Source organism: Oncorhynchus gorbuscha, linkage group LG10, assembly GCF_021184085.1.
Source record: "Oncorhynchus gorbuscha isolate QuinsamMale2020 ecotype Even-year linkage group LG10, OgorEven_v1.0, whole genome shotgun sequence".
Classification (NCBI taxonomy): Eukaryota; Metazoa; Chordata; class Actinopteri; order Salmoniformes; family Salmonidae; genus Oncorhynchus; species Oncorhynchus gorbuscha.
In genome coordinates, this window is record NC_060182.1 from 83,932,555 (window position 1) to 83,942,258 (window position 9,704).

Sequence of the window (9,704 nt, forward strand, 5' to 3'; positions counted from 1 at the left end):
CATTTGAAAAGTTTTGGTGAAATAAATTCAGAGATCTTTTTTTCATATAGAAACATTTTGGGTGAACGATCTCTGTTCTACCCAGTCTGTATCATTGGAGGGATAGTGTTTCTCCTTTTCTATCTTGCTGAGGAAGTGCCATATTACCAGAGAGGTAAGAGGCAGCAGCAAGGCCTACAGTACACTAGCGTTTCATGTTGTCAGAGCGCACCTTCCCTCTTAATTGATAACCACTCGCATTTGATCTGAAGGCGTTCAAACACACAGTCTATCTTTGTACCTCCAATAAGAAAACCATCTGTTGTTGCTGAGCGATCGTTCATTACAATGTATTTCCTACTGCAGGAATATCTCACCAGCTGAATTCCTGGACACCATGGGTAAGGTAAAATGACTGTTGTAAAGAATGAGTTTGAGCTGGTAAAGTGTTAAACAATTAGATTGTTTCTGTCTATTTGGTTCATTTATGGGACTTTAAATAAGGGATTGTTAATACAGTTGAAGTCGGAAGTTTACATACACTTAGGTTGGAGTCATTAAACTAGTTTACATACACTTAGGTTGGAGTCATTAAACTAGTTTACATACACTTAGGTTGGAGTCATTAAACTAGTTTACATACACTTAGGTTGGAGTCATTAAACTAGTTTACATACACTTAGGTTGGAGTCATTAAACTAGTTTACATACACTTAGGTTGGAGTCATTAAAACTAGTTTACATAAACTTAGGGTGGAGTCATTAAAACTAGTTTACATACACTTAGGTTGGAGTCATTAAAACTAGTTTACATACACTTAGATTGGAGTCATTAAAACTAGTTTACATAAACTTAGGGTGGAGTCATTAAAACTAGTTTACATACACTTAGGCTGGAGTCATTAAAACTAGTTTACATACACTTAGGTTGGAGTCATTAAACTAGTTTACATACACTTAGGGTGGAGTCATTAAACTAGTTTACATACACTTAGGTTGGAGTCATTAAACTAGTTTACATACATTTAGGTTGGAGTCATTAAAACTAGTTTACATAAACTTAGGGTGGAGTCATTAAAACTAGTTTACATACACTTAGGCTGGAGTCATTAAAACTAGTTTACATACACTTAGGTTGGAGTCATTAAAACTAGTTTACATACACTTAGGGTGGAGTCATTAAAACTAGTTTACATACACTTAGGTTGGAGTCATTAAAACGAGTTTACATACACTTAGGTTGGAGTCATTAAAACTAGTTTACATACACTTAGGGTGGAGTCATTAAAACTAGTTTACATACACTTAGGGTGGAGTCATTAAAACTAGTTTACATACACTTAGGTTGGAGTCATATAAACTAGTTTACATACACTTAGGGTGGAGTCATTAAAACTAGTTTACATACACTTAGGTTGGAGTCATTAAAACTAGTTTACATACACTTAGGCTGGAGTCATTAAAACTAGTTTACATACACTTAGGGTGGAGTCATTAAAACTAGTTTACATACACTTAGGTTGAGTCATATAAACTAGTTTACATACACTTAGGGTGGAGTCATTAAAACTAGTTTACATACACTTAGGTTGGAGTCATTAAAACTAGTTTACATACACTTAGGGTGGAGTCATTAAAACTAGTTTACATACACTTAGGCTGGAGTCATTAAAACTAGTTTACATACACTTAGGTTGGAGTCATTAAAACTAGTTTACATACACTTAGGGTGGAGTCATTAAAACTAGTTTACATACACTTAGGTTGGAGTCATTAAAACGAGTTTACATACACTTAGGTTGGAGTCATTAAAACTAGTTTACATACACTTAGGGTGGAGTCATTAAAACTAGTTTACATACACTTAGGGTGGAGTCATTAAAACTAGTTTACATACACTTAGGTTGGAGTCATATAAACTAGTTTACATACACTTAGGGTGGAGTCATTAAAACTAGTTTACATACACTTAGGTTGGAGTCATATAAACTAGTTTACATACACTTAGGGTGGAGTCATTAAAACTAGTTTACATACACTTAGGTTGGAGTCATTAAAACTAGTTTACATACACTTAGGCTGGAGTCATTAAAACTAGTTTACATACACTTAGGGTGGAGTCATTAAAACGAGTTTACATAAACTTAGGTTGGAGTCATTAAAACTAGTTTACATACACTTAGGGTGGAGTCATTAAAACTAGTTTACATACACTTAGGTTGGAGTCATATAAACTAGTTTACATACACTTAGGGTGGAGTCATTAAAACTAGTTTACATACACTTAGGTTGGAGTCATTAAAACTAGTTTACATACACTTAGGCTGGAGTCATTAAAACTAGTTTACATACACTTAGGGTGGAGTCATTAAAACGAGTTTACATAAACTTAGGTTGGAGTCATTAAAACTAGTTTACATACACTTATGGTGGAGTCATTAAAACTAGTTTACATACACTTAGTTTGGAGTCATTAAACTAGTTTACATACACTTAGGTTGGAGTCATTAAACTAGTTTACATACACTTAGGTTGGAGTCATTAAAACTAGTTTACATAAACTTAGGGTGGAGTCATTAAAACTAGTTTACATACACTTAGGCTGGAGTCATTAAAACTAGTTTACATACACTTAGGTTGGAGTCATTAAAACTAGTTTACATACACTTAGGGTGGAGTCATTAAAACTAGTTTACATACACTTAGGTTGGAGTCATTAAAACGAGTTTACATACACTTAGGTTGGAGTCATTAAAACTAGTTTACATACACTTAGGGTGGAGTCATTAAAACTAGTTTACATACACTTAGGGTGGAGTCATTAAAACTAGTTTACATACACTTAGGTTGGAGTCATATAAACTAGTTTACATACACTTAGGGTGGAGTCATTAAAACTAGTTTACATACACTTAGGTTGGAGTCATTAAAACTAGTTTACATACACTTAGGCTGGAGTCATTAAAACTAGTTTACATACACTTAGGGTGGAGTCATTAAAACTAGTTTACATACACTTAGGTTGGAGTCATTAAAACGAGTTTACATACACTTAGGGTGGAGTCATTAAAACTAGTTTACATACACTTAGGGTGGAGTCATTAAAACTAGTTTACATACACTTAGGGTGGAGTCATTAAAACTAGTTTACATACACTTAGGTTGGAGTCATATAAACTAGTTTACATACACTTAGGGTGGAGTCATTAAAACTAGTTTACATACACTTAGGTTGGAGTCATTAAAACTAGTTTACATACACTTAGGCTGGAGTCATTAAAACTAGTTTACATACACTTAGGGTGGAGTCATTAAAACTAGTTTACATAAACTTAGGGTGGAGTCATTAAAACGAGTTTACATAAACTTAGGTTGGAGTCATTAAAACTAGTTTACATACACTTATGGTGGAGTCATTAAAACTAGTTTACATACACTTAGTTTGGAGTCATAAAACTAGTTTACATACACTTAGGTTGGAGTCATTAAAACTAGTTTACATACACTTAGGGTGGAGTCATTAAAACTAGTTTACATACACTTAGTTTGGAGTCATAAAAACTAGTTTACTTACACTTAGTTTGGAGTCATAAAAACTAGTTTACATACACTTAGGTTGGAGTCATAAGAACTAGTTTACATACACTTAGGTTGGAGTCATAAAAACTAGTTTACATACACTTAGGGTGGAGTCATTAAAACTAGTTTACATACACTTGGGTTGTAGTCATTAAAAATTGGTTTTCAACCACTCCACAAATTTCTTGTTAACAACTATAGTTTTGGCAAGTCGGTTAGGACATCTACGTTGTGCATGACACAAGTATTTTTTCCAACAATTGTTTACAGACAGACTATTTCACTTATAATTCACTGTATCATAATTCCAGTGGGTCAGAGAAAACATACACTAAGTTGACTTTGCTGTTAAACAGCTTGGAAAAATTCAGAAAATTATGCAGCTTTAGAAGGTTCTGACAGGCTAATTGACACAATTTGAGTCAATTGGAGGTGTATATGTGGATGTATTTCGAGGCCTATCTTCAAACTCAGTATCTCTTTGCTTGACATCATGGGAAAATCAAAACAAACTCTCAGGACCAAGACCTCAGAAAAGAAATTGTAGACCTCCACAAGTCTAGTTCATTCTTTCCAAATGCCTGAAGGTACCTCGTTCATCTGTACAAACAAGACTACGCAAGTATAAACACCATGGGACCACGCAGCCGTAATACCGCTCAGGAAGGAGACGTGTTCTGTCTCCTAGAGATGAACGTACTTTGATGCGAAAAGTGCAAATCAATCCCAGAACAACAGCAAAGGACCTTGTGAAGATGCTGGAGGAAACAGGTACAAAAGTATCTATATCCACAGTAAAGGAGGCCTATATAGATATAATCTGAAAGGCCGATCAGCAAGGAAGAAGCCACTGCACCAAAACCACCATAAAAAAGCCAGACTACAGTTTGCAGCTGCACATGGGGACAAAGATTGTATCTTTTTGGAGAACTGTCCTATGGTCTGATGAAGAAAGAATTTAACTGTTTGGCCACAATGACCATTGTTATGTTTGGAGGAAAAAGGGGGAGGCTTGCAAGCCAAAGAACACCATCCAACTGTGAAGCATGTCTTCCAATGGACAATGACCCCAAGCATACTTCCAAAGTTGTGGCAAAATTGCTGAAGGACAACAAAGTCTAGGTATTGGAGTGGCCATTGCAAAGCCCTGACCTCAATCGTATAGAAAATTTGTGGGCAGAACTGAAAAAGCGTGTGCAAGCAAGGAGGCCTACAAACCTGACTCAGTTACACCAGCTCTGTCAGGAGGAATGGGCCAAAATATTGTGGGAACTTATTGTGGGAAGCTTGTGGTAGGCTACCCAAAACCTTTGACCCAAGTTAAACAATTTAAAGGCAATGCTACCAAATTCTAATTGAGTGTATGTAAACTTCTGACCCACTGGGAATGTGATGAAATAAATAAAAGCTGAAATAAATATTTCTCTCTACAATTATTCTGCCATTTCACATTCTTAAAAGAAAGTGGTAATCCTAACTGACCTAAGACAGGGAATTTTCACTTGAATAAATGTCAGGAATTGTGAAAAACTGAGTTTAAATGTATTTGCCTAAGGTGTATGTAAACTTCCGACTTCACCTGTATGCCGGAAGGTTTAGGAGAATGTTTTTTATCAACCTACTCTTTTGTTTCAGGCTATAAATGTCCAGGTATTTCCAATGAACATCCATTCAAATAGAATCAATGCACTACCAACACGCGACCTAAACTCTAATAACCAAAATAATGGTTGAGTGATGTGTGGATGTAGCCAGTTATCTCCTCCTGTGATGTATAGAGACACTGGTGACATTCTGTACGTAATTCAACCAACTCACCGAATATTTCAGTCCGTCAGTCCTATGAAAGAGCTCCAGCTCTAATAGATAAATACGATTTTTGTTTCACCACGCCAACTTTGGTCTCTTGGATTTGTCCCCCCAAAAATTATCTCAACTACACATTATATGCGATGAGTGAACACTCCTTTGCAGTTAAGTGCATTGTTTGTGAGACCACGGATTTCGTTTTTCCGGTTTTAATTGCCATCTGTGCCAGAGAGGGAAAAAAGACATGGTGAGAGAGTTAACCAATTGAAGAACCTTTAGTTTGCTGCAAATGAAAGAAGAGAAGGAATCCAATCTCCAGCTAGATGCATTAGCGCTGCACTGTTAGCTATTATGTTACGTTTTAGGGTTTGGGTTTTAGAGTCAATGGCTTAGAGGATGAAGGGAACTGATTTCTGTACAGTATATTTAGGAAGTGACAATATGAGTCTCTTATTAAAAGTGGATGTGCCCGCTTGCATGTTGTCCATTTTGTACATCATCAAAACATCAACAGTGGCGTTTACATGCAACCTCCTGTGTGTGGAATATGACTATCACAGACTATACACTCTAATCACATGATCATGCTATTCAACATACCACACTGTGATGTACATTATAGATGCCTCTTTGTCTTGGGTGACACTAGATCTCATTGGTAGGTGCCTGTAGATAAACTCCTGTAGGGCCTCCAGCCCCAGTCCAGACATAACTGATCATGACACAGAGCCTTGGAGACGGAGTGAGGGATAGGAGGTGAAGCCATGTCGGGTAGACATGGCCCTTCCACAAGGCCTGGCCAATAAGAGCTCCGATATCTGGGAGGGCCAAGCGGGTAAGTTGGCGTTTGATTGTATTCAATGTGATGTCGGAAGTTAGGCCCAGCGCCAGCCCATTTATTGATGCTCTCTTGGATTAGAATGGGCCGGTGAGTGTGAAATGATGGAGTGATCATAACATGTTAATCTCATCCCTTTGCTTTTTCTTCTTCTCTGGCGAGGGGGAGGAGGGATCGGGAGATGTGGAGATAGAGTGATGAGGTTTGACAAAGGGAGGAGGGGACACGATTATTTATCCAGATGTTTGTTTGAATGTGTTGATGATTGATGGGACGTATGTGTGTGTGTGTGTGTGTGTGTGTGTGTGTGTGTGTGTGTGTGTGTGTGTGTGTGTGTGTGTGTGTGTGTGTGTGTGTGTGTGTGTGTGTGTGTGTGTGTGTGTGTGTGTGTGTGTTGTGTGGAAATGTGTGCATCACACCTAAACAATCGTCCATTTGAGGTCTGCGTCTCTACACTTCTAAAATTCTACAATCTACGTCAGTCTAGCATAGGAAGTGACTGTAAACAGTTAAACAGTTAAACTGGGCCATGTTTCTTTCTGTGTTTCTGTGCAGTGTGTTTAGAACAGCAGCGGAGGCCAGGCTTCCTTTTGTTCTAAGTCTGATGAGGAGGGGAACCCTGCTAGGCTGCTATGAGCGCTCATCATCGCCCTGCGCAGCCCCACAGCCCTGCCAAGCTGTCGACAGCACATTTCTCACAGACTGGGGGGTGTGATTGACAGGGAAAGGAGTAAGGAGAGCAGCTTTTGGTACAGAGAGATCTTTATCGTTCTGTAAGGCAGATGTACCACAGTGTTCTGCTAAGGACCCAGGGACTGAACGTTGGGTGAGAGTAGAACACAGAATGTACAGTAGAGACGCTTCTAGAACTGGTGTGTGTTGTGGTGTCAACCTAGACTTGACCTTTTGTTGCAGATACACACACACACACACACAGATAGAATCACAAATAACAGCATTGGCCATAAAAAGTCTTCTTTAGAATTACACTGTTGAGTTTGTTGTTTCATGGTCACCTTGGGTTGTGCTCATGAATCTCTGTAAATTGTGGTACGTAAGATAAAATATCAATATTTCTTGTGCAAGTGCAGGCAGTCAATGTCAAAGGCGTTTTTTCAAGTTCTGCATCAACAAAGCAATTTGTTTCCCTTGAGTATACTAATTTCTGGATTTCACAGTGGCAGGTGTTATGGCTGCCAGTCATTATATGAAAATCAGCAAAATCCTAACCATGGTGCTTATCCTCCTGACAAAATGGGACGGATTCCTTCTGCCTGATTTGACAACCTGGTCTCAGAGCATTTTGTATTATTCTGTATGTAAATCCAAGACACTCTATTTAGTATGATATGTTACGTTTCATATGGCACAGTATGTATTAATTTGTGGATGTCCATGACCCATTTCATATGATATGTTACGAATAACCATTTTTATTACATGTTATGCATTTGCAAAACATACAATATGTTACGCATTCGCAAAAAAATGGAGCATCCCAAATGTACATTGTGTGTTAAATCTAGTCTATGAGACTGGGCTGAATTTGAGGGAGGGCAGGCAGAAGACAGGTTAACTTTCTGATTTGAGGGAGGGCAGGCAGAAGACAGGTTAACTTTCTGATTTGAGGGAGGGCAGGCAGAAGACAGGCTGATTTAAGGCCAGGTTAACTTTCTGATTTGAGGGAGGGCAGGCATAAGACAGGTTAACTTTCTGATTTGAGGGAGGGCAGGCATAAGACAGGTTAACTTTCTGATTTGAGGGAGGGCAGGCATAAGACAGGTTAACTTTCTGATTTGAGGGAGGGCAGGCATAAGACAGGTTAACTTTCTGATTTGAGGGAGGGCAGGCATAAGACAGGTTAACTTTCTGATTTGAGGGAGGGCAGGCAGAAGACAGGTTAACTTTCTGATTTGAGGGAGGGCAATTGTGAGACAGGTTAACTTTCTGATTTGAGGGAGGGCAGGCAGGAGACAGGTTAACTTTCTGATTTGAGGAGGGGAGGCGGTTGACAGGTTAACTTCCTGATTTGAGGAGGGCAGTTGTGAGGCAGGTTAACTTCCTGATTTGAGGAGGGGAGGCGGAAGGTATGTGCTTTACTTTTAAGAACAAAAATTCCAAACCGTTTTTGTCTCAACAGACAGCATTCCTGATTCCAACAGTCTCCACAGAATTACTCCACTCTTTTCCCTCAGACAAAGATCAGTGTTGTTTGATACAAGCATTTTGCATTAACAATGAACAATGCATGACTATAGCACCCTTGTGAATTGTGAGGTTGCCATAAATATATAAGGGATGCCTTGCAACATTAAAGTTAATAGCATCGGGGAGAAGATGTGCAAAAATGCACTGGTTGAGGAAAACAGTGAATCCATACTTCAGCGAATGCTTGAGTTATGCGCCGGTAGCAACCTGCACGCAGTTGTGAATGTGTGGTAAAAACAGAGCTTTGCACAAAGATGTGTTTTATATTCGTGCGAACATTCCTATCGCTGTAAAAGAGAAGTGTGGGTCAACTCAGTCCCTGGCAGAACATATCCACTTTGTCTGAAATGGAAAAGGGATGACTTGAAAAATAAAAACTTAACCTCTTAAGATCAGTGTCTGAAGATATAGAAAATAACAAAATACAGAAATGTGTTGTTGTATGATTGTCTTGTTTCACTTGAGAACAGCGTTCCTCTCAGAGGCCATAGAATTGTCTGCTAATTGATGAAAATATTTCACAACATTAACATTTTATTTTGACAGTTTATTAATCAGTCAGTTGTAAAAAATAAAATTGGGAGGTATGGTAAGGTATGGCTACCATATGTTATTTCTGAATAACTAGATATTGTGTCAAAAGTAGTTTTCAGATTAATTGCTGTGAACATGTACATATTGAAATTGAAATAGATAAATGTATATTCAAAATGTGTACATCTGCAGCCATAGTTTCTGCACTTATTTTTATTTTTTTATATTATGGATGAACATTATAACTAGGGCTGTCAAACAATTTAAAAAATAGATTTTTGTTCATTGCAGGATTTACTGTGATTAATCACAATTAATCGCAAATTCTGAATTTGCCCAAATAGAGCTGCAAAAAAGTATTGATTTTGTAATGTAAGTAATGGAAAGCACAATCAGGTCAATTGATAAAGCATTTTGTGTTTTGGATGTTTTCAGTGTATTTTTAATGATTTCAGACAATGAGATTAATCGTGAAAAAAAATGGTTTAATTGTGATAGTAATTAATTTGTGTAGTGTAATATAATACATTACAATGGTTTTGGAGTATGAAGCAGTTTCATTGCAGTTATGTTCATGTCATAGAAGCTATGTTGTTGTTGAGATATACAGTATGTTTAGATTTACTGAGAGCAGCATTCCATTTCTTCAATCATTATGTACACTTGTGTTGAGCTAATTGAGTCAATCAGATACAGAATTAACATGAGGAGATAAAGATGAATCTAAAGTGATAGGGTGGTGTGTGTGTGTGTGTGT

General features: G+C 37.7%; 1 long non-coding RNA gene across 1 annotated transcript; it reads left to right on the plus strand.

Annotated features, from left to right (window-relative positions):
• The first annotated feature begins 224 nt into the window (after window positions 1-224).
• Window positions 225-7,811, plus strand: LOC124045332. The gene is made up of 4 exons (XR_006840828.1): window positions 225-380; window positions 6,030-6,202; window positions 6,368-6,407; window positions 6,761-7,811. It is a non-coding gene; the product is annotated as an uncharacterized LOC124045332 (long non-coding RNA).
• Window positions 7,812-9,704: the final 1,893 nt, after the last annotated feature.